Source organism: Peromyscus californicus, unplaced genomic scaffold (assembly GCF_007827085.1).
Source record: "Peromyscus californicus insignis strain IS unplaced genomic scaffold, ASM782708v3 Scaffold_10__1_contigs__length_136768540, whole genome shotgun sequence".
In the NCBI taxonomy this organism is placed as follows: domain Eukaryota; kingdom Metazoa; phylum Chordata; class Mammalia; order Rodentia; family Cricetidae; genus Peromyscus; species Peromyscus californicus.
The window spans coordinates 136,157,600-136,180,703 of NW_026294391.1; positions in this window are offsets into that span (position 1 = coordinate 136,157,600).

Sequence of the window (23,104 nt, forward strand, 5' to 3'; positions counted from 1 at the left end):
TTAACTTTCACATAGTAAAATTACATATAACAAAACAATTATCAAGCAAGAATTACAGTTACAATATTTAGTCTTTTTATAATACCTAGTCTATTTGTATTTGGCAAAATTAAAGAAGATACCCTATCTATCCTATATTTGTGTCTAAGGTTTCATATCTAACTTATCTTTTATCATAACTGAGGAAATTATAACTCTGGTCTTCAACTACATCAAAGACCTCAGAAGGATATAATATTACCTGAGAAATGGGAGAAGGATGCAAGCGACATTCAAGAGTCTTGCAAGAGAGGACAGAGACAGCTGGCAGCCTGGACAATCATCTAAAATTCTTTTGTAAAGTTGGGGCATCTGTCTTCAACCCACAGGGCTAGAGTCTCTCAGTCACTTTTTTCTGTGTCCTGTAGAATGTCTGGCAGTTTCCTCTGTGAAGCAGAAACCTGAAGGACCATTTTGCCAAGCAAAGTTCAGTGGTTACCTGTAGATGTATCCAACCTTCTTATTAAATAAGAAACACAGAACCAATGCAAAGAAGAAAGCCAAGAGGTCAGAGCTAAGAGCTAAAACCTTACCCTTCCTCCTGCGGTGGTCCTACCTCTCCAAACCAGAGCTACCCCTGTGTTAAAGTCTTTATATAGAGTTCCTGTCCTGCCTTCTCATTGGTTGTAAACCCAACCACATGATCGCCTCTTCACGGCCTGTCTTTATAGGCCTCCAGGTTTTCCATGATTGGTATTAAGATTAAAGGCATGTGTATCCAATAATGGCTGTATCCCTGAACACACAGAGACTTACCCAGCTCTGCCTACCAAGTGCTGGAATTACAAGCGTACACTACCACTGCCCTGCTTTCCTATGGCTTGCTAATAGCTCTGACCCCCGGGCAACTTTATTTATTAACATACAAATAACATTTTAATACAAATAAAATATCACCATAGTTACCTTCCTATGGGTCCTGCATGTCCAGTCGATCAAGCAGTCCAGGCAAGAACAGTTTCTTGCCCAAATGGCTTTTTTTGCCAAAAAGAAGATAAACTCCATATAGAGTGTCTTCTATGCCCATCCTCCTCTCTGAAGTAAATCGGTGCTGCCAGGAGCAGACATGTCTCATTGTGCAGAAAGCCTAAATTTTTAAAATATTTTAAATGCCATATTCTGTAGGTCTTTGAAGTATTTGAAGATCTCCTATCTATATGAAATATATCTATGTATACCTAGAAGACTTAACTAACATGGCTATGAGTATGATTATCATAGATGACTAATTATTAATATATTTTTTAATTATCCATTACAATTTTAAATGAGCTGTACAAACATAATACTGTAGATGTAACCAACCATCTTATTAAATAAGAAACACAGAACCAATGCAAAGAAGAAAGCCAAGAGATCAGAGCTAAGAGCCTTACCCATCTGCTGCAGCTAGCCTCTTCAGTCAAGAAACCTACTTCCTGTCTTTTTGTCTTTATATAGACTTTCTGTTCTGCCTTCTCATTGGTTGTAAACCCAGCCACATGACTGCCTTGTCACTGCCTGTCTGTACAGACCTCCAGGTCTTCTATGGTTGGTATTGAGATAAAAGGCATGTGTCTCCAATGCTGGCTGTATCCTTGAACACACAGAGATCTACCTAGCTCTGGCTAACAAGTGCTAGGATTAAAGGCATGCACCACCACCGCCCAGCTTTTGCTATGGCTCTAATAGCACTGACCCCTGGGCAACTTTATTTATTAACATACAAATCACATTTTAGTACAAATAAAATATCACTATATTTCCCCTTTTCTATTTTAATAAAAAGAAAAAAAAGAAAAAGGTTATAACTAACATAAGAAAAACTATATACAAAAGTACAATAACTATATACAATATATACAAGTAATAAATGTCTAAATGTCTAGTCCATTTGTATTTGACAAATTCAGAGAAAATAATTCCATTATCTATCCTATTTTGTTAAGTCCAAAATGTATCTAATTCACTTTCTATCCTAACTAATCTTCAACTATAACTAACTTATCTTCAACTCCCTCAGAGACCCAAGAAGAAAAATAATATTACCTAATAAAAAATAAAAACAGGAAGTATATGCAAGCAGCTTCCAAAAAAATTGTGAGTTGACAGAAACAGCCAGCTGCCTGGACAGTCACCTGAGGTTTCTCCACAGTGTTGGGACATCATCTTCAGCCTATGGGCTTAGCGTATCTGACAGACTCATTTGTGAATTAGGATGTACACAAGGTCAATAGTTCAACCTCACATTGGTTGAGAGCAGTCCATGTACCAGAAACACCTGAATTCCACTAGTGTCATGTCATGATTCAGGATTTTAAATTCTGGAAATTGTTGATGTTTTTTTAATTCAGCTGTCCATTCTTCTTGGCTATGTGTGTTATGTGGCTTCATCTCAGCATCCCGTTCTTCTTCACATCCCTCTATTGAATGCCAGTCTACTATTGAGAGGCTTGAGCTTAGTTACTCTTCAAGAATAACTGTTTCAGCTGCTGTTCCATTGCACATCAGGAGCCATTGGCCCACTGCCTGTTCTGCTGCCTTAGAAGAAAAGGTCACTGTACCTTTACCGGATTGTGAAGGCCACTTCAGGGATGGTGCCATATTGTCCTGGCCTCAGAAGATGCCTTTTGATAAAGCCATAACCACACTTGTTTTGGCAAGAATCGGTAGTCCTTTGTTTCGTGTCCTGTCTGTCCTGTTTGTCAGCAGTTGATTCGAGGATACTTTGTTGTCCAGTGGCTAACTTTTGCCACAATGAAAGTTAATTCCATATGCAGTTTCTTCAATGCCCATATTTTCTCTGAAGTAGATTGGTACTGCCAGGAGCCAACATGTCTCAAAAAAGAAAAATTTTCTAAGTTATTAAAACATTTTAAATGCCATATTCTGTAGATCTCTGAAGGGGTTGAAGATGACCTGTCTATCTAAAATATATCTGCTCAATTTTGAAAACATACTAATATTACTACAAGTTCTATTATAATGTCTAACTACTAACTTTCATTTCTTTATATCCTAATAGTTGGTAAAAATAACATTCAAGGATCAGAAAATTGCATTACATTGTTAAATGAATGGTATAAGTACAATTAGAAATATACATGTAGCATTTTCTAACAATATCAATTTCAAAATATATAATTTGTATATAATATATAACAATACAATCCAATGTAAAGTATTTAAAACTAGTAATTGTCTTTTTCTTTTCTTTTCTTTTTTTTAAACAAGAACCTTAAATCTAATCTCCTTTGCTTAGCCTTTTTCCTAATCCTTGACAACAACTTGTAACCAACCCCCCTAATCAGTGAAAATTATCCCAGACCCAAAACCCATTAAAAGACCAAAAAAAACCCCACCCACCCCACACTACCTCTTTGGGAATGTGGGCGTTGTATTCTTAAAATTGCTTCCTGCTGGGTATGGGTGAAGTTATCTTTATTCTGAAAGAAAAATTTTAGGTTAATTGTCAAATTCTAGGAAAGGTAACTATATCCTTCGTTATCCAGTCTGTGTATAATGCCAAAGTTCAGGGTTTATCTCAAGTCCTTATTCAAGTAGTCTTTGAGACTGGATCATCTCAGCTAGCCATCTCAAAATTGCTCTGAGCACTTTGTAGTTCAAAGCTGATCTGTAGATGATATTTGTCAGCTTAATGATATTATTATTGTCCATGTGGAATTGTTGTTGTTGTGGGGCCCCATCTTCTTCCTTGAGACTTCATTTGAAGTTAGGCCTGGCCGTGATTTCCTGCAGAAAACTGATAAGAGACTCAAACACAAAGACATATATATGCAGCTGATTGAAACCTTTTATCTTTCTAGAGCTGGTTAGTACTCTATATGACCATTCATATCTTAACATAGTTCAAAATGTGTATATATCTATATATATATATATATATATATGTATTAATCTTGTAAATTTTGATATAAAATTCATACTTTAAGAAAAGATTAAAGAATCAGAATAGAATCAAAGAGTTGAGATTAGTAATAGAATAGTTCCTTAATTAAGTTGGTTTTTCACCTGTCCCATAGCAGAAGATGGCTCTTTTATTCTGGCACGATACAGGGAGTTTGCATATTCCTTTTAACAACATATTTGAGTTTAAAGAAGGAGAGAGAGAGCCATTCTCTAACTCCAAAGTCAGCTTTAAATTTTAATTGAACTGGGACTACAAGAAGACCAATAGTGTTAAATTTCTTTAGAGAAGATCAGAAACAAACATTTAGGAAGACTTATAAAATTTTTAGTTGATATACCCATATGCCATTTCACTCTGTTTCCTGGGATAGATGATTTGTCCCTTTTCTTCAGTTGTCTCATTTGTCTTGTGTTCTTCAGATTCCTTAACCTTAATTCTCCTAAAAGACAAAACAAAAACGCTTCCCCAAGATTAATTTTGGGGATGTTCCTTTTTGGCAAGTTATTATCTGATTAAATGAAAAGGCATGTGTTACTGGTATAAGTTAGTTTAAATTGGATGTTCATGCTGGTTGATGAAATATCACCTCCTCCAATTAAGAGGTCTCTCTTGTTCAAATCGAACCTTTATCAATTTTGATGGTACCCACAGCTTATCTTCTCCTGTAGAAACAAAAGTAAAACATCGTCCCCAACGTAACACATATCCTGGTTTCCATTCTGAGGTCAGCACATCCTTAAAGTATATAGGTTGATTTAATTCTGTAGTTTTTTTCTATTATCCAATGTCTCTCTGCAGCTGTTGTTCCTTTCTCATTGGCATTGAGAAAATTCAAAGTTAATAGAGCATTATGTAGTCTATTTCTGGGGGTTTTTGTTACCTTTTTTTGTTTATTTAGCATATCCTTTAGAGTTCTCTTTGATCATTCTATAACTGCTTGACCTGTAGGACTATGTGGTATGCCTGTAATATGCTTTATATTGTAATAAGCAAAAAACTGTTTCATTTTAACAGAGACATATGATGGAGCATTGTCAGTTTTGATTTGTGCAGGTATACCCATGATGGCCATAACTTCTAGCAAATGAGTGATTACAGAATCAGCTTTTTCAGAACTCAAAGCAGTTGCCCATTGAAATCCTGAATAAGTATCGATGGTATGGTGTACATATTTCAATTTTCCAAATTCTTCAAAGTGAAACACGTCCATCTGCCAGATTTCATTCCTCTGAGCACCCTTTGGGTTACATCCTGCTGGTAATGGCGTTTGATTGTTGAAGGAACAAGTAGGACATTTCTTTACTATTTCTTTGGCTTGTTGCCAGGTTATGGAAAAATCCTTTTTTAAACCTTTACTATTGACATGATGTTTTTTATGAAATTCTGAGGCCTCCAGCACATTTCCTATCAATAATTTATCAATCTCATCATTGCCTTGTGCTAGAGGGCCTGGCAGACCAGTATGGGATCGGATGTTAGTTACATATAACTCCTTTTTCTGATTGTATCTTGTAATTGGATAAATAGTGAAGTTAATTCTGAAGCATCAGGGATAAATTCTGCAGTCTCAATATGTAATACTACTCTTTCAGCATAATGAGAGTCAGTTACTATGTTGAGCGGTTCTGAAAAATCCATTAATACCAATAGAATAGCATACAATTCTGATTTTTGAACTGAATTATAAGGACTTTGAACCACTTTACTTACATTTTTTGATTTGTAACCTGCCTTTCCTTGTGTGTTGGCATCTGTATAAAATGTATGAACTCCAGATATGGGTTTTTCCCATACAATTCGAGGCAAGATCCAATCAGCTCTCTTTATAAGATCAATTCTAGCGTGTTGCTAATGTTTTCCTGCCTGGCCCACAGTCAGGGCAAATCTCTCTCACCCGCCAGTCCCAAGCCGCTCAAACCCGATCAAGTAAACACAGAGACTTATATTGGTTATAAACTGTATGGCCGTGGCAGGCTTCTTGCTAACTATTCTTACAGCTTAAATTAATCCATTTCTATTAATCTATACCTTGCCACATGGCTCGTGGCTTACCGGCATCTTTACATGCTGTTTCTCATCATGGCGGCTGGCAGTGTCTCCCTCACTCAGCCTTCCACTTCCCAGCTCTATTCTCCTCCTTGTCCCGCCTATACTTCCTGCCTGGCCACGGGCCAATCAGTGATTTATTTATTGACCAATCAGCAACACATTTGACATACAGACCATCCCACAGCACCTCCCCTTTTCTTTTCTTAAAAAGGAAGGTTTTAACCTTTACACATCTCCAAAGTCAGCTTGGTATATTTGGGAATTTGGGCGTAGCTTCTCTTACTACTTCCTGCTGAAGGGGGGCGCTGTATCTTATGGGGACACAAAGAATATTTTAGGATTATGGAGTAGTCCATGAGGGTGTATCGTCTGAGCCAGTTGCCTTGAAAAGTTCTGGATGTTGGATCATCTGGGCCATGGTGTCATCGGAGACCTTTCAGGGGGTCTTGGCTGGTCAAACCTGATGTATCTTACTCTGGAACAAATCCATAGAATCTTGCCTTCTGTGGAAACAAAAGAGACTCTTTTCCAAAGCAACATATCCTTACATCCAAATTTTGAAGTCAAAGTATCTTTAAAATATGCATACTGGTTTAACTAAGCTTCCTTTACAATCAAATATCTCTCTGTAGTTAAGAATCCCAAAGACAACACAATCCAGACTCTCTGTGTATTGTTGCTAATGTTTTCCTGCCTGGCCCACAGTCAGGGCAAATCTTTCTCACCCGCCAGTCCCAAGCCGCTCAAACCTGATCAAGTAAACACAGACACTTATATTGGTTATAAACTGTATGGCCGTGGCAGGCTTCTTGCTAACTGTTCTTACAGCTTAAATTAATCCATTTCTATTAATCTATACCTTGCCACATGGCTCGTGGCTTACCGGCATCTTTACATGCTGTTTCTCATCATGGCGGCTGGCAGTGTCTCCCTCACTCAGCCTTCCACTTCCCAGCTCTATTCTCCTCCTTGTCCCGCCTATATTCCTGCCTGGCCACGGGCCAATCAGTGATTTATTTATTGACCAATCAGCAACACATTTGACATACAGACCATCCCAGAGCACTAGCGCTTTTGGGATATTTGCTGTTAATTTCTCCCAAAAAATTACTGCAAGCTCTTTGCCAAGGTTCACTTTCTGTCCATAATTTTTCAATGTCCTCTTTAGTTAAAGGTACAACAATTTCTGCTGGTTCTATTCCTGCCAATTGACGAAGTCTCAATTTTCCTTTCCAAATCAAGTCAGAAATTTTTTCCACATAAGTTTTTAATTTTTTATTTGGTTTATTTGGTAAAAATATCCATTCCAATATAATATCTTCCCTCTGCATTAATATTCCTGTAGGAGAATTCCTAGAAGGTAAAATAACCAAAATGCAATCCAGCTTTGGCTCAATATGATCCACGTGCCCTTCATGTACTTTCTTTTCTACCAAGGCCAATTCTTTCTTTCTCAGCTTCAGGTGATAATTCCCTTGGACTATTTAAGTCCTTGTCACCTTCTAAGGTTTTGAACAAATTATTCAGTTCATCATTTTTTAACCCAACAATAGTTCTTAGATGAGAAATGTCTCCAAATAATCTTTGATAGTCATTAAGAGTCTGTAGTCGATCTCTCCTAATTTGCACCTTTTGGGGTCTAATTTTTTGGAGCTCTACTTTATATCCTAAATAATTAATAGAATCTCCTCTTTGTATCTTTTTCAGGAGCAATTTGTAATCCCCAGCAAGGCAAAATTTTCTTTACTTCTTCAAACATTCTTTCTAAAGTATCTGCATTTGTGTCAGCTAGTAAAGTATCATCCATATAATGATAAATTATAGATTTAGGAAATTTTTTACGTATCACTTCCAATGGCTGTTGCACAAAATATTGGCACAGAATTGGGCTATTCCACATTCCCTGTGGGAGGACCCTCCATTGAAATCTTTTAACCGGTTGAGAATTATTGTAAGTAGGCACCATGAAAGCAAATCTTTCTCTGTCTTTTTCTTGTAGGGGTATTGAAAAGAAACAGTCTTTTAAATCAATAACTATGAGAGGCCATCCTTTTGGTAACAGAGTAGGCAAAGGAATTCCAGATTGTAGAGAGCCCATTGGCTGAATTACTTTGTTAATTGTCTGGAATAATTTTCATTGATTAGGGGGGTTGGTTACAAGTTGTTGTCAAGGGATAGGAAAAGGGCTAAGCAAAGGAGATTAGATTTAAGGTTCTTATTAAAAGAAAAGAAAAGAAAAGAAAAGAAAAATGTAAATACTTTACATTGGATTGGATCGTTTTATATTGTATACAAATTATATATATTGAAATTGATATTGTTAGAAAATGCTATATGTATATTTCTAATTGTACCGTTCATTTAGCAATGTAATGCAATTTTCTGATCCTTGAATGTTGTTATTACCAACTATTAGGATATAAAGAAATGAAAGTAGTTAGACATTATAATAGAACTTGTAGTTATATTAGGTACGTTTTCAATATTGAGTAGATATATTTTAGATAGACAGGTTATCTTCAAACCCTTCAGAGATCTACAGAATATGGCATTTAAAATGTTTTAATAACTTAGAAAATTTTTCTTTTTTGTTATGACTATGAGACATGTCGGCTCCTGGCAGTACCAATCTACTTCAGAGAAAATATGGGCATTGAAAAACTGCAATTGGAGTTAACTTTCATTGTGACAAAAGTTAGCCACTGGACAACAAAGTATCCTCGAATCAACTGCTGACAAACAGGACAGACAGGACACAAAACAAAGGACTACTGATTCTTTTCAAAACAAGTGTGGTTATGGCTTTATCAAAAGGCATCTTCTGAGGCCAGGACAATATGGCACCATCCCTGAAGTGGCCTTCACAATCCAGTAAAGGTACAGTGCCCTTTTCTTCTAAGGCAGCAGAACAGGCAGTGGGCCGATGGCTTCTGATGTGCAATGGGAAGGTAGTTGAAACAGTTATTCTTGAAGAGTAATAAAGCTCACACCTCTCAACAGTAGAATGGCATTTAATAGAGGGATGTGGAGAAGAACGGGGTGCTGAAATGAAGCCACATACACACATAGCCAAGAAGAATGGACAGCTGAATTAAAAAAAATCAACAATTTCCAGAATTTAAAATTCTGAATCATGACATGACACTAGTGGAATTCAGGTGTTTCTGGTATATAGACTGCTCTCACCCAATGTGAGGTTGAACTGTTGACCTTGTGTACATCCTACTTCACAAATGAGTCTGTCAGATACGCTAAGCCCATAGGCTGAAAATGATGCCCCAACACTGTGGAGAAACCTCAGGTGACTGTCCAGGCAGCTGGCTGTTTCTGTCAACTCACAATTTTTTGGAAGTTGCTTGCATATACTTCCTGTTTTTATTTTTTTGTTAGCTAATATTATTTCCTTCTTGGGTCTCTGAGGGAGTTGAAGATAAGTTAGTTATAGTTGAAGATTAGTTAGGATAGAAAGTGAATTAGATACATTTTGGACTTAACAAAATAGGATAGATAATGGAATTATTTTCTCTGAATTTGTCAAATACAAATGGACTAGACATTTAGACATTTATTACTTGTATATATTGTATATAGTTATTGTACTTTTGTATATAGTTTTTCTTATGTTAGTTATAACCTTTTTCTTTTTTTCTTTTTATTAAAATAGAAAAGGGGAAATATGGTGATATTTTATTTGTATTAAAATGTTATTTGTATGTTAATAAATAAAGTTGCCCAGGGTCAGAGCTATTAGCAAGTCATAGGAAAGCGGGGCAGTGGTAGCATACGCTTGTAATCCCAGCACTTGGTAGGCAGAGCTGGGTAAGTCTCTGTGTGTTCAGGGACACAGCCATTATTGGATACACATGCCTTTAATCTCAATACCAATCATGGAAAACCTGGAGGCCTCTACAGACAGGCCGTGAGGAGGCAGTCATGTGGTTGGGTTTACAACCAATGAGAAGGCAGAACAGGAACTCTATATAAAGACTTTAATTCAGGGGTAGGTCTGGTTCGGAGAGGTAGTACCACTGTAGGAGGAAGGGTAAGGTTTTAGCTCTTGGCTCTGACCTCTTGGCTTTCTTCTTTGCATTGGTTCTGTGTTTCTTATTTAATAAGAAAGTTGGCTACATCTACAATCAGTTGTTGTGCCCTGTTCTTATATAATATGGATGGCTGGTGACCACTCAGAATAATGCCTTCTAATACTTCTCTCAGAAACATGTGCTAGTTTATTATTTGTTTCTGAGATTGGAGGGATATTAATCTGAGTATTCCATTGTTGCACCAAGTCTCAACCCCACAGGTTCATAGCTATGTTAGCCACATATGGTTTTAATTATCCTCTCTGTTCTTCTGGACCTATACATTCGAGCCATCTTGTACTCTGTTTCACTTGAGAAAATGTCCCAATTCCTAACAGTTGAACGTTTACCTCCTGAAGAGGCCAAGTTGGATGCCAAAATTCTGGTGCAATTATGGTAACATCCACACCTGTGTCTACCAGACCAGACAACAAAACCTCATTTATTTTTATTGTTAATTTTGGTCTTTGTTCATTAATAGAAGATTGCCAAAAATTGTCTTTATTTTTTCCTGAATTTTCTATTCTCTCTGTTTCATCATCCCGACCAGCATGATTTATTCCAATAGGCATTTGGTTATTTAGTTGCTCTGAGTACGGGTTTCCTCTATGACTGCAGGAAAGGTTTGAACTTGATTTGCTATGGGGTCCTGCCTGAGGCCCCTCTGGGAGTTTCCTGAAGCCTGAGGCAAAGGATTACCTTGCCTGTCCCTTGCTGATCTACATTCCTTGGTCCAGTGTTTTCCCTTACCACACCTTCTGCATACTTCAGAAGGAAGGGGTATTCTGTTGCCAGTGTTCCTTGATACATTGTTTCTAGGAATGACCTATTTACAGTCCCTTTTCAAATGTCCTTGCTTTCCACATCCAAAGCATCTAACATTCCTCAAACCTTTTGAAATTGCTTCTGGGAACTTCACTGTTAATTTCTTCTGTCTGAATTTTTACAGGTTTAACAAGTTTTTCTAAAGCTGTCACCCTGGCACTTAAATTGACTATCTTTTTAAATAGTAAAATGAGGATAAGCATAGTAATAAACTGCATTATTTGATCAACATTAATCTTCTCATATAGTTGTTCCATTGTCAGACTGCCTAAAATTGCAAACAAAGCCCAATTTTCTTCCAATGTACACAGAAAACCCATTTTTTTAATGTGGAAAAAATTTCTCTTTTACATAGTTTCCTTTAAAATAGCTGATATGTTAAGTGATTTACCAAGTCCACGTAGAACAGTATAAATCTGAGGGAATTTCAAAACAGACACCTAGTGTCCGAGGTGTGAATCCAGAGAGAGAGAGAGAGAGAGAGAGAGAGAGAGAGAGAGAGAGAGAGAGAGAACACGCAAGAAGCGTAGCTGCAAGTTCTGCCTAAGAGCTTGAATCCAGCCAAGTGTTCCCACTTGAGCCCAGTCAAGGCTTGGCTCTGACTTCCTTCAGCTCCAACCACGTGTGTTGGCTTTACAGGCAGGGGCCCTGTTCGGCAGGGCAGGCCTGAGTTGTCTGTAGCACCTGCTTTAAGCAAGTAGCTCAAGGTTAGTCTGGCTTGAGGCCAAGCCGACCTGGGCCCAGGCTAGGGAGCCAGCCACCCTGGGGGGAAACCCGGACCTGCCACCAAGCCAAGTTAAGTGGTTTTTAATGGATTCTTGCCCCACGTTGGGCACCAAATGTAGATGTAACCAAACGTCTTATTAAATAAGAAAGACAGAGCCGATTCAGAGAAGAAAGCCAAGAGGTCAGAACTAAGAGCCTTACCCTTCCTGCTTCAGCCAAGAGAGCTCTCTGAAAGGGACCTACTTCCTGTGTGTATGTCTTTATAAAGTCTAACTGTTCTGCCTTCTCATTGGTTGTAAACCCAAACACATGACTGCTTCGTCACTGCCTGTATGTACAGCCCTCCAGGTCCTCTATGGTATTGAGATTAAAGGCGTGTGTCTCCAATGTTGGTTCTATCCTTGAACACACAGAGATCTACCTAGCTCTGTCTACCAAGTGCTAGGATTAAAGGCATGCGCCACTGCCGCCACACTATTGCTATGACTCTAATAGCTCTGACCTCCAGGCAACTTTATATATTAACATACAATTAAAATCACATTTCAGTACAAATAAAATTCCACCACAGCCCAATTTTCTTCCAATGTACACATAAAACTCATTTTTTTAATGTGGAAAAAAATTCTCTTTTAAATAGTTTCCTTTAAAATATTTGATATGTTAAGTGACTTACCAAGTCTGCGTAGAACAGTATAAATCCGAGGGAATTTCAAAACAGTCACCTAGTGTCCGAGGTGTGAATCCAGAGAGAGAGAGAGAGAGAGAGAGAGAGAGAGAGAGAGAGAGAGAGAGAGAGAACAAGAAAGCATAGCCTCAAGTTCTGACTAAAAGCTTAAATCCAGCCATGTGTTCCCGCTTGAGTCGAGTCAAGCCTGGGCTCTGGCTTCGTTAAGCTCTGACCACCTGCATTGGCTTTACAAGCAGGGGCCCTGTTCGGCAGGGCAGGCCTGAGTTGTTGTAGCACCGGCTTTAAGCAAGTAGCAACAGCTGCATGTAACCACTTGGGGCTACAGTCAGTCTGGCCTGAGACCAAACCGACCTGGGCCCAAGCTAGGGAGCTGGGCCACCCAGGCCAGAAACCGGACCTGCCGCCAAGCCAAGCAGTTTTTAATGGATTCTTGTCATGTTGGGCGCCAAATGTAGATGTAACCAACTGTCTTATTAAATAAGGAACAGAACCAATGCAAAGAAGAAAGCCAAGAGATCAGAGCTAAGAGCCTTACCCATCTGCTGCAGCTAGCCTCTTCAGCCAAGAGACCTACTTCCTGTCTTTTTGTCTTTATATAGACTTTCTGTTCTGCCTTCTCATTGGTTGTAAACCCAGCCACATGACTGCCTTGTCACTGCCTGTCTGTACAGACTTCCAGGTCTTCTATGGTTGGTATTGAGATTAAAGGCATGTGTCTCCAATGCTGGCTGTATCCTTGAACACACAGAGATCTACCTAGCTCTTCCTACCAAGTGCTGGGATTAAAGGCATGCACCACCACTGCCCAGCTTTTGCTATGGCTCTAATAGCTCTGACCCCTGGGCAACTTTATTTATTAACATACAAATCACATTTTAGTACAAATAAAATATCACTATATAATATCTTAAACAAGAGTAGAAATATACACACAAAATAACAAAATTAACTTTAAATTTGTATCAATAAACTAAAATCCATAGCAATGTAAAACATTTCTAAAGTTGTTGCTCTTTAAAAGTAGATTCATTAATCTACCCTTTCATCCTAATACATATATATATATATATATATATATATATATATATATATATATGTATATATCATATCCCCTTTTCTTCTTTAGAATGAGATTGCATTTATAGAAATATTGGTTTTTGTCTGTCCTATACCAGAGGGCTCTTCTGATATGGGACACAAGAATCTCTCAATCTTTCTTTTTCAGCAATATGTTTGGGTTTAGAGAAGGAGTGAGCCAATTCCATCTCCAAAGCCCGCTTGGTATATTTGGGAATTTGGGCTTAGCTTCTCTTACTACTTCCTGATGGAGGGGGGCACTGTATCTTATGGTGGACATAAAGAAAAATTTTAGGATTATGGAGTAGTCCATAAGGGTGTATCGTCTGAGCCAGTTGCCTTGAAACCATTCTGGATGTTGGATCATCTGGGCCATGGTGTCATTGGAGACCTTTCAGGTGGTCTTGGCTGGTCAAACCTGATGTATCTTAATCTGGAACAAATCTATAGCCTCTGGCTTTCTGTGGAAACAAAAGCAGAGCCTCCTTTCCAAAGCAACATATCCTTATATCCAAATTTTTAAGTCAAGGTCCTTTAAATATACATATTTGTTTAACTCAACAGCTTTTATGATCAAATGTTTTTCTGTAGTTAAAAATCCCAAAGACAACACAATCCAGATTCTCTGTGTAATGTCCATCTTTATGTGGCTTATTTTTTATACTACCTTTACTGTCTCTTTAAAAACTTTACTTTTAAAAACTATCCATTTCTTTTATAACTGTATATATTCCTTTTTCTCTCTCTTCCAAGCCTATGTACATTTTTGCACACATTGTAAAGCATTTAAAGTCTTGTTCCATCTGAATCTGTCTTATTGTGAATTTATTATTTTAAACTGCAGCATTTCTAAGACTGAAACAGCTGCTGTGGCTGTTGGCTCTGCCCACCTCAGCTTCCCAACATGGCAGTGGTACGGTTTTCTGCCAGCTCTGGATCTGGAGCCATGTGTACCATCAACTATCAGAAGCAGTTCTATCAAAGCAGCGTGTAGCCCAGAAACCTTTTTTTTTTGTACTAGCAAAGGCTAAATCCACCACACAGTAGTGTATTGTGCTGCTGGCAGACACTTCATTCCCGCCATACTGCAGGTCAAGTATGCACGCCACAAAACTGCCATACAGTAGCTCAAGCATGCAGGCTGCAGCTAACTTGAGAGAGACAACTAGAAAGCTGTTTTAGCTCCGTTTTAGAATCGTCTTTTTCAGGTTTTAGGTGGAAACTCAAGCTGTTGGGCACCATTTGTAGCTGGAGTTTTCTCTCCAGGCCCCACCAAGCCCTGGCAGTCCGACAGCCCACTTATAAAATAAACACACTGACGCTGATATTATTTATAAACTCTATGGCCATGGCAGGCTTCTTGCTAACTGTTCTTATATCTTAAATTAACCCATTTCTATTAATCTATAAGTTGCCATGTAGCTTGTGGCTTACTGGTATCTTCACATCTGCTTCTCATCATGGCCGCTGGCAGCATGTCTCTCCTCAGCCTTCCACTTCCCAGAATTCTCCTCTCTCCTTGGCCCGCCTATATTTCCTGCCTGGCTACTAGCCAATCAGTGTTTTATTTATTAACCAATCAGCAAAGAATGGATAAAGAAAATGTAATATATACAATGGAGTATTACTCAGCTGTAAAAAACAATGACATCATGAAATTTGCAGGCAAATGGATGGAACTAGAAAATATCATCCTGAGTGAGGTAATCTAGACTCAGAAGGACAAACATGGTATGTACTCACTCATAATTGGATACTAGATGTAAAGCAAAGGATAACCAGACTATAACCCACAGCTCCAGAGAAGCTAGCTAACAAGGAGAACACTAATAGGGATGCATGGATCACCTTGGGAAGGGGAAATAGGTGAGATCTCCTGAGTAAACTGGAGGTGATGGGGGTTAGTAGATGGTAGGAGATGGGGCATGAGAAAAGAAAGGAATGAGATGGTCAAACTGGAACAGGGATGGAGTGGGATACCAAGGAATGAATACCATGATAGAGGGAGTCATCATGGGGATAGTGAGAAACAGGGTGCTAGGGAAGTTCCCAGGAACCCACCTTAGACTTCTAGCAATAGTGGAGAGGGTGCCTGATCTGGCCTACTTGGTAATTAGATTTGTGAATACCCTGTTATCACAGAGCCTTCATCCAGTAACTTATGGAAGCAGATGTAGTGATCCACAGCTAAGCACCAGGCCAAGCTCCAGGAGTCCAGCCAAAGAGAGAGAGGGAGACAGAGAGAGAGAGAGAGAGAGAGAGAGAGAGAGAGAGAGAGAGAGAAGGAGGAGGAGGAGGAGGAGGAGGAGGAGGAGGAGGAGGATTCTGTGAGCAAGAGGCATCAAGATCATGATGGGGAAATGTACAGAGACAATGAAACCAAACTAGTGGGAACTCATGAACTGTGGACCAATAGCTGTGGAGCCCCCATGGAACTGGACTAGGCCCTCTGCTTGGGCGAGACAGTTGTGTAGCTTGACATGCTTAAGGGGCCTCCTGGCAGTGGGATCAGGATCTGTCCCTGGTTCATGAGCCGGCTTTTTGGAACCTAGGGCCTATGGTGAGACAGCTGACACATCCTTGGTGCAGGGAAGAGGGGCTTGGACCTGCCTCAACTGAATGTACCAGGCTCTGCTGACTCCCCATGGGATGCCTTGCCTTGGATGAGGTGGGTATGGGGGGAGGGTTGGGGGGTGGGAGGATGGAGGGGAGGGGGATTTGTGGTTGGTATGTAAAATGAATAGAAAATTTCTTAAGAAAAAAAAAGAAGTAGAAATTCTTTTAGAAAGTATAAAATATATTGATTTATTAATCTTTGCTCCATATATTCTAATTTTATGAAATCCTCAGAAAGAGCACAGTCTTCTCATGATTATAAGCATATTTCACCATACTACTTTCAAAATTTCACTTGTCATATTCAGTTTATTATTTCTCTGTTTAATAGTAAGACACCTGCTTTAGTTTTTCAAGTATTTAAACTAATACATTTATTAAGAAAAATTAATCTTTTCCCCAAGTAGTCAGAAAGACTACTTTAGGAAGTTTTGACACTTATCTCTATGTATACATTCTCTATTTTATGACTATGAAATTTTCTCCTGAGATTCTTTCTTAATAAAGTTACCTTCCTTTCATTTAAAAAAAAAATGGTGACTTTAATGAACAAGGAAATCCTTTCCTATATTGAGCAATTTATAACATGAAGGAAAAGGTTTCTGGACTAATTTAATCCTGGACCATGATTTGAAGTCATGTGTCTGCCTACATTGGTCAAAGTGTATAGGAGACTTTTACTTACCTGGCCATGAAAATGCATATCTTAAAATTTTCATAGAAGTTGTATTATTCAGACTGTATGACTGTTGGAGCCAAACCTAGGTTTCCTAGTGACTTTACCCAGCAGGACTGCATTAAGAGGATGATTGGACCATGGGCCTGTGTACTAGGTGCTTGGAAGGGTCTATACTTGGCTGTATCAAGCAAGGGGGAGGTCTTTGCCCCTCCCCTTGGCATTGTTATAAAACGCCCTTTGTAATAAAGTTTTGGGCTGGTGGGGTTTGACCCAGGCCCTCCTGAAGCTATCCTGTGTTTCTGTCTTTCCTCTCATCATCTAGGTATCTCTTTCTATCTAATATTTCTCATTTCTCCCTACTCAAGAGTACCCTGGGTCATAAAAGTGGGGCCTGGTCCGCCACATATGACCAAGTGGAACTTGTTTGAGATCATGCTAAGGGAACACAAAGGAATGTAGTTCTAGTATGTAACCTTATACCTACATTTTCATAATGCATAATGCATTTGTTGGAAGTGTATAGCTAATTGGCTGACTCCATTATTGAACTATTCATTTTGGGGGGAATAGGTGTTATATTTCAAGTTTGAGGCAGTATATTTTTATGACTAAATATATGGGATCAAATCATAAATCTACCATTTAATAGATGAATAGGGTAAAAATGGGCTAGATATGTGACTGTAAATGGATGAATCTCTCTTGTCCACCTGTTCCTGAATAACCAGTCAGAGGCTTATTAATTACAAACTCTTTGGTCTATGGCTCAGGCTTATTGCTAACTAGCTCTTTTATCTTAAATTTTTTTAAAAACTCATTTCTATTAATCTATTGTAGCATGAATCTTAGAGGTTCTTATTAATAAAATCAAACCTGAGGCCAGTTATTGGGGTCAATGCTGGTAGATCAGATGTAGAACAAGCCACAGCTAACCTCACCTGGCCAACTTCTCAGCTGATCATGTTTCCTCAGACTGGAAGCCTCTGTGTCCTCATATCTGAATGACTCTCAGCTGAAATGTGCTGCTCAAAACCTAAAAGCTTAACCAGCCAAATGCTTCTAGTTTCTGGTCCTCACACCTTATATATCTTTCTGCTTTCTGCCTCACTCCCTGGGATTAAAGGCTCGCTTTCTGGGATTAAAGGCGTGAGTCACCATGCTTGGCTGTATCCTTGAACAGATGGATTTCTGCCTCTGGAATACTAGGATTAAAGGCGTGTGCTACCACTGCCTATCCTCTATGTTTAATATTGTGGTTGTTCTGTCTCTGACCCCAGATAAGTTTATTAGGGTACACAATATTTTGGGGAACACAATACCACCTCAATCTATATTTTGCCACGTGGCTGTGGCATTACCAGTCTGCTGGCATCTTGTTCCTTGAGCAGCTGAATGGCATCTGCCTCTGACTCTACCCTTCTCCCTCTATCTCTCTTGGATTTCCTGCCTGGATATAACCTGTCTTGCCATAGGCCAGAGAGGCTTCCTTATTAACCAATTGACCAAAGGTAGACTACTGAATCCATTATGAAAAGAAAAAAGAGAGAATATGGTTATGATAAGATAAAAAGGGAGATTATGGAATCTACTTTTAAAAAGGAGCTACTTGTTTTAAATAAGATAAGTAATGAATTTTTTTGTCTGAGTTTATCAAATGTTACTGGACTGGACATTGTTATATATTAATGGAGTTTTTTTTATCTGAATCTGTCAAATGTTAATGGACTAGGCATCATTAATGTAATCTTGACTGTGTATATTGTATATACTTACTGGATATAATTTTTCTTGTATTAGTTATAAGCTTTTTTAATTTTAGACAAAAAGGGGAAATGTGGTATTGTGTTCCCCAAAATATTGTGCATGCTAATAAACTTATCTGGGGTCAGAGACAGAACAACCACAATATTAAACATAGAAGTTAGGCAGTGGTAGCATATGCCTTTAATTCTAGCATTCCAGAGGCAGAAATCCATCTGTTCAAGGATACAGCCAAGCATGGTGACTCACGCCTTTAATCCCAGAAAGCGAGCCCTTAATCCCAGGGAGTGATGGCAAAAACAGAAAGATATATAAGGCGTGGAGACCAGAAACTAGAAGCATTTGGCTGGTTAAGCATTCAGGCTTTTGAGCAGCAATTCAGCTGAGACCCATTCTGGATGAAGACTCAGAGGCCTCCAGTCTGAGGAGACAAGACCAGCTGAGGATCCGGCGAGGTGAGGTAGCTGTGGCTTTTTCTGTCTCTCTGATCTACCAGCATTGACCCCAATAACTGGCCTCGGGTTTGATTTTATTAATAAGGACTTTTAAGATTCATGCTACAACCAATGGTAGCAACACATATTCACAGCATGCAGAAACACCATCCCACAACATATGACTTCTATGAACTTCAGTCTTTTTACTAATAAAAATAAAATAATAATTATTAAGCTACTGAGATTTTGTGTTTTCTTGCATATAAAATGGGAATGATCATAATAGTTGATTTTGAAATAAAAACAATTATCCTGAACCTAACAAAATAAAAATAATGCTATCAACACTTTGCCGTTATATCAGAGTATTTTCTGATAAAATTTATTCACTCATTGGAGAATCTAACTTTGTTGTCACATCATATTTGACTAAATATCCAAGATCATTAAAGATAAATGATTTAGAATCCTGTAAGGTTAGTACAGTAAATATGCAAGACTTGATATATTCTTGCAATTTTATAGCTACATGGAGAACTTAAACCTTAAGAGAAATATCTTACTGTTCTTCGTAAAGTTAGCCAGTTAAGTTAGTAATCAGTTGTGAGTGTCCCTTTTTTGTTCTGGTTTTTGGTTTTTCTTTTGAGACAGGGTCTCACTCTGTAGCCAAGCCTGTCTTGGAATTCATATATAGCTCATTCTGGCCTTGAGCTTGTGATCCTACTGACTCAATCTCCCAAGTACTGAGATAACATGTATGAGCCATCAAGCCTGGCTTAGCATTTCTCTTCTGACTGTTATCAATCTCTGATCCTCTGAGTCTCTTCAGATGGGTAACTTATCTTCCTATTAGTTCTCTTATAAGTAAATGACAGCATTTGAGAATTGTGTTTTATTTAATTCATAGATAACTGTACTTTTATATAATTCACAGAGTTGTTGTGGGGATTAAATAGTAAAATAATAACATAGTAAGCATTCATTAAATAGCTGCTGAATTGAGCCCTGTTAATATCATTTAAGAAGATAATTGACTGGGAAACTTCCAGGATCCACTTCAACTGGCCCTAGAATCCCCAAACAGCCTGATGGCAAAAGATAATATTTCTTTTTGTCTAAGAGTAGTTGGGCAACCACTTCCTTGTCATAAATTCCCATCCTGTTATATTCAGGATTTTACTTTATCACTAAGCTGTAAAAACAGCTTGAACTGCTTGTACAACCACTTTGGAAATCAATATGGCACTTTCTTAGAAAATTGGGAATCAATCTCCCCCAAAATCCAGCTATACCACTCTTGGGCATATACCCAAGGAATGCTCAATCATACCACAAACGCACTTGTTCAGCTATGCTCATATTAGCATTGGTTGTAATAGCCAGAACATGGAAACAATCTAGATGCCCTTCAACTGAAGAATGGATAAACAAAATGTGGTACATATACACAATGGAATACTTCTCAGCAGAGAAAAACAATGACATCATGAGGTTTGCAGACAAATGGATGGATCTAGAAAAAAATCATACTGAGTGAGGTAACCCAGACTCAGAAAGACAAACATGGTATGTACTCACTCATAGGAGGATACTAGATGTGGAACAAGGATGACTGGACTGCTACTCACATCACCAGGGAGGCTACCTGGAAAACAGGACCCCAAGAAAGACACGGGGATCGCCCAATGCCGGAGAAATGGAAGAGATCTACATGAACAACCTGGACATGAGTGGGGGTAATGAAGGGCGAGGGTCAAGGCAAAGAGAGCTTGGGGGAGCGGGAGATCCCAGCTGGATCAACAACAGAGAGAGAACAAGGAATAGGAGACCATGATAAATGAAGACCACATGAGAATAGGAAGAAGCAAAGTGCTAGAGAGGCCCACAGAAATCCACAAAGATACCCCCACAATAGGCTGCTGGCAATGGTCAAGAGACAGCCCGAAATGACCCACTCTGGTGATGGTATGGCCAAACACCCTAATTGTCGTGCTAGAAACCCCATCCAATGACTGAGGGAACTGTATGCAGAGATCCACGGCTAGGCCCCGGGTGGAGCTCCAGGAGTCCAATTAGCGAGAAAGAGGAGGGTTTATATGAGCAAGAATTGTTGAGATCAAGGTTGGATAAAGCCAAACAAATGGAAACACATGAACTATGAACCAATGGCTGAGGGGCCCCCAACTGGATCAGGCCTTCTGAATGGGTGAGATAGTCGATTGGCTTGATCTGTCTGGGAGGCATCCAGGCAGTGGGACCGGGTCCTGTGCTCATTGCATGAGTTGGCTGTTTGAAACCTGGGGCCTATGCCGGGTCGCTTGGCTTGGCCTGGGAGGAGGGGACTGGACCTGCCTGGACTGAGTCTACCAGGTTGATCTCAGTCCGTGGGGGAGGCTTTGCCTTGGAGGAGATGGGAATGGGGGGTGGACTGGGGGGAAAGTGAGGGGGGTGGGAGGGTGGAGAACAAGGGAATCCGTGGCTGATATGTAGAACTGAATTGTATTGCAAAATAAAAAAAAAAACAGCTTGAGCTAATAAATTTCAAGGCACAACAGAAACTTTGTTGAGAAGATTTGTGCCTTAAAATCATAAATCTTAAACAAATTTACTTTTTGAAATCATATTAGTGAAAATGGAAATGTAGAATATGTCCAGAGAAGTCACAGATTATAGGTGCAATTTATCAGATCAGAAGACTTCCAGTGAAGAAACAGCTTGACTTTATATATTTACTTTGACTGATTATCAAAGACAGTACATTGTACCATTTATATGCTTAGACTAGATGTTGACTCCTAACTCACTGCCTCACTTTTCTTCAAATCTACTAAAACGCTACGTCATTTAAATTTTATCTTAACTACACCCTGTTCAAAGCTTATAAAAACAATGTTTTTCTTTCTTGAAGCTTCCCATTTTCTTGTTTCTTCTTCAAAGGAGAAAGTTCAGCTTTTGTTCCCAGATTTGAGTGATACATTGACATGTGACATACAAGGTATTTATGAATTTTAATATATATGGTATTTTTAAAAATTCAATAGAAAGCTTTATGATCATCTTCCATCTACATTATAATTTAATGGATATCTCAAAAACCTCTTTGTTAACTAAGCTTCTTCATTTTCTTCTTTATATGAATGAAAGATCCAATTGACTTTGCAGCTTTGCTATGTATTTCCTCCTCATCTCTTTTTATAAAATTAAGTTTTCCCAAATGAATACTTGCTCATTTAATAAAATGGTCACAAAGGCCATAGTCTCATGTCTGTGATGTGATCATATTTCTAGATATTGAGTGCTCTTATATGACTAATTGATCTTGATCTCGTTAATGATTTTTATTTAGTTATTTATTTGAAACAGGGTCTCACTGTGTAGCTCTGACTATGTACTTGATATGTAGACCAGGCTGGTCTTAAATTTACAGAGATCTGCCTGCCTCTCTTCCCAAGAACTGAGATTAGAGAAAAATACTACCATCCTGACCTGTTTAATGATTTTTAAGAAAAAAATCATTGTTTTGGAATTCCTTCTTTGAAGCGGTCCTGCTTTGATGTCAGTTTTCATTTCAGAAACAGACTAATGTATGTATTAACCAAATGTAAAATTACTATAGTAATTTAGATGGAATTGTTTCTAAGTAGTACTTAAATTGTGGCTCTACTTACATAATTTGGAACCTCGACATGTGTTTTATTTTCATTTCTTTTTTGGATTATACTGGCTATTATTAAAACTCAAGAAAACTTCTCAAATCTTCTCATTTCCATTTTTTCACTTTTGGGACATAAACAATAAATGTTTTCACTTTCTCTAATAATACACACTCATATTATTTTTATGTACAGTTATGTTAGAATGCATAAGAACACTAGAACTTATTTCATATCTAATTGTAACTTAATACCTATTGATCAAGTTTTTCACCATTTTTCTATCTTTGTACTCTCCCAGCCTTTGATAAGTACTATCTTAGCTTCTGTGACATCAATTTTTATTTGTGAGTTTACAAATGAGTGATATCATACAGTTTTTGCCAATCTTTACTTCATCCATATATGTTTTATCTCACATGTTATGCATCCTAGGAACTCAAAAACAAAAGACGCTTTCCATGTTTTTAATATTCAATGGTTTGTCATAAGAATAAATGAAGTGAAAATATGACGATCTGTAAAATACAAAGAGGTAGATTGTTTATGGCTAACTAGA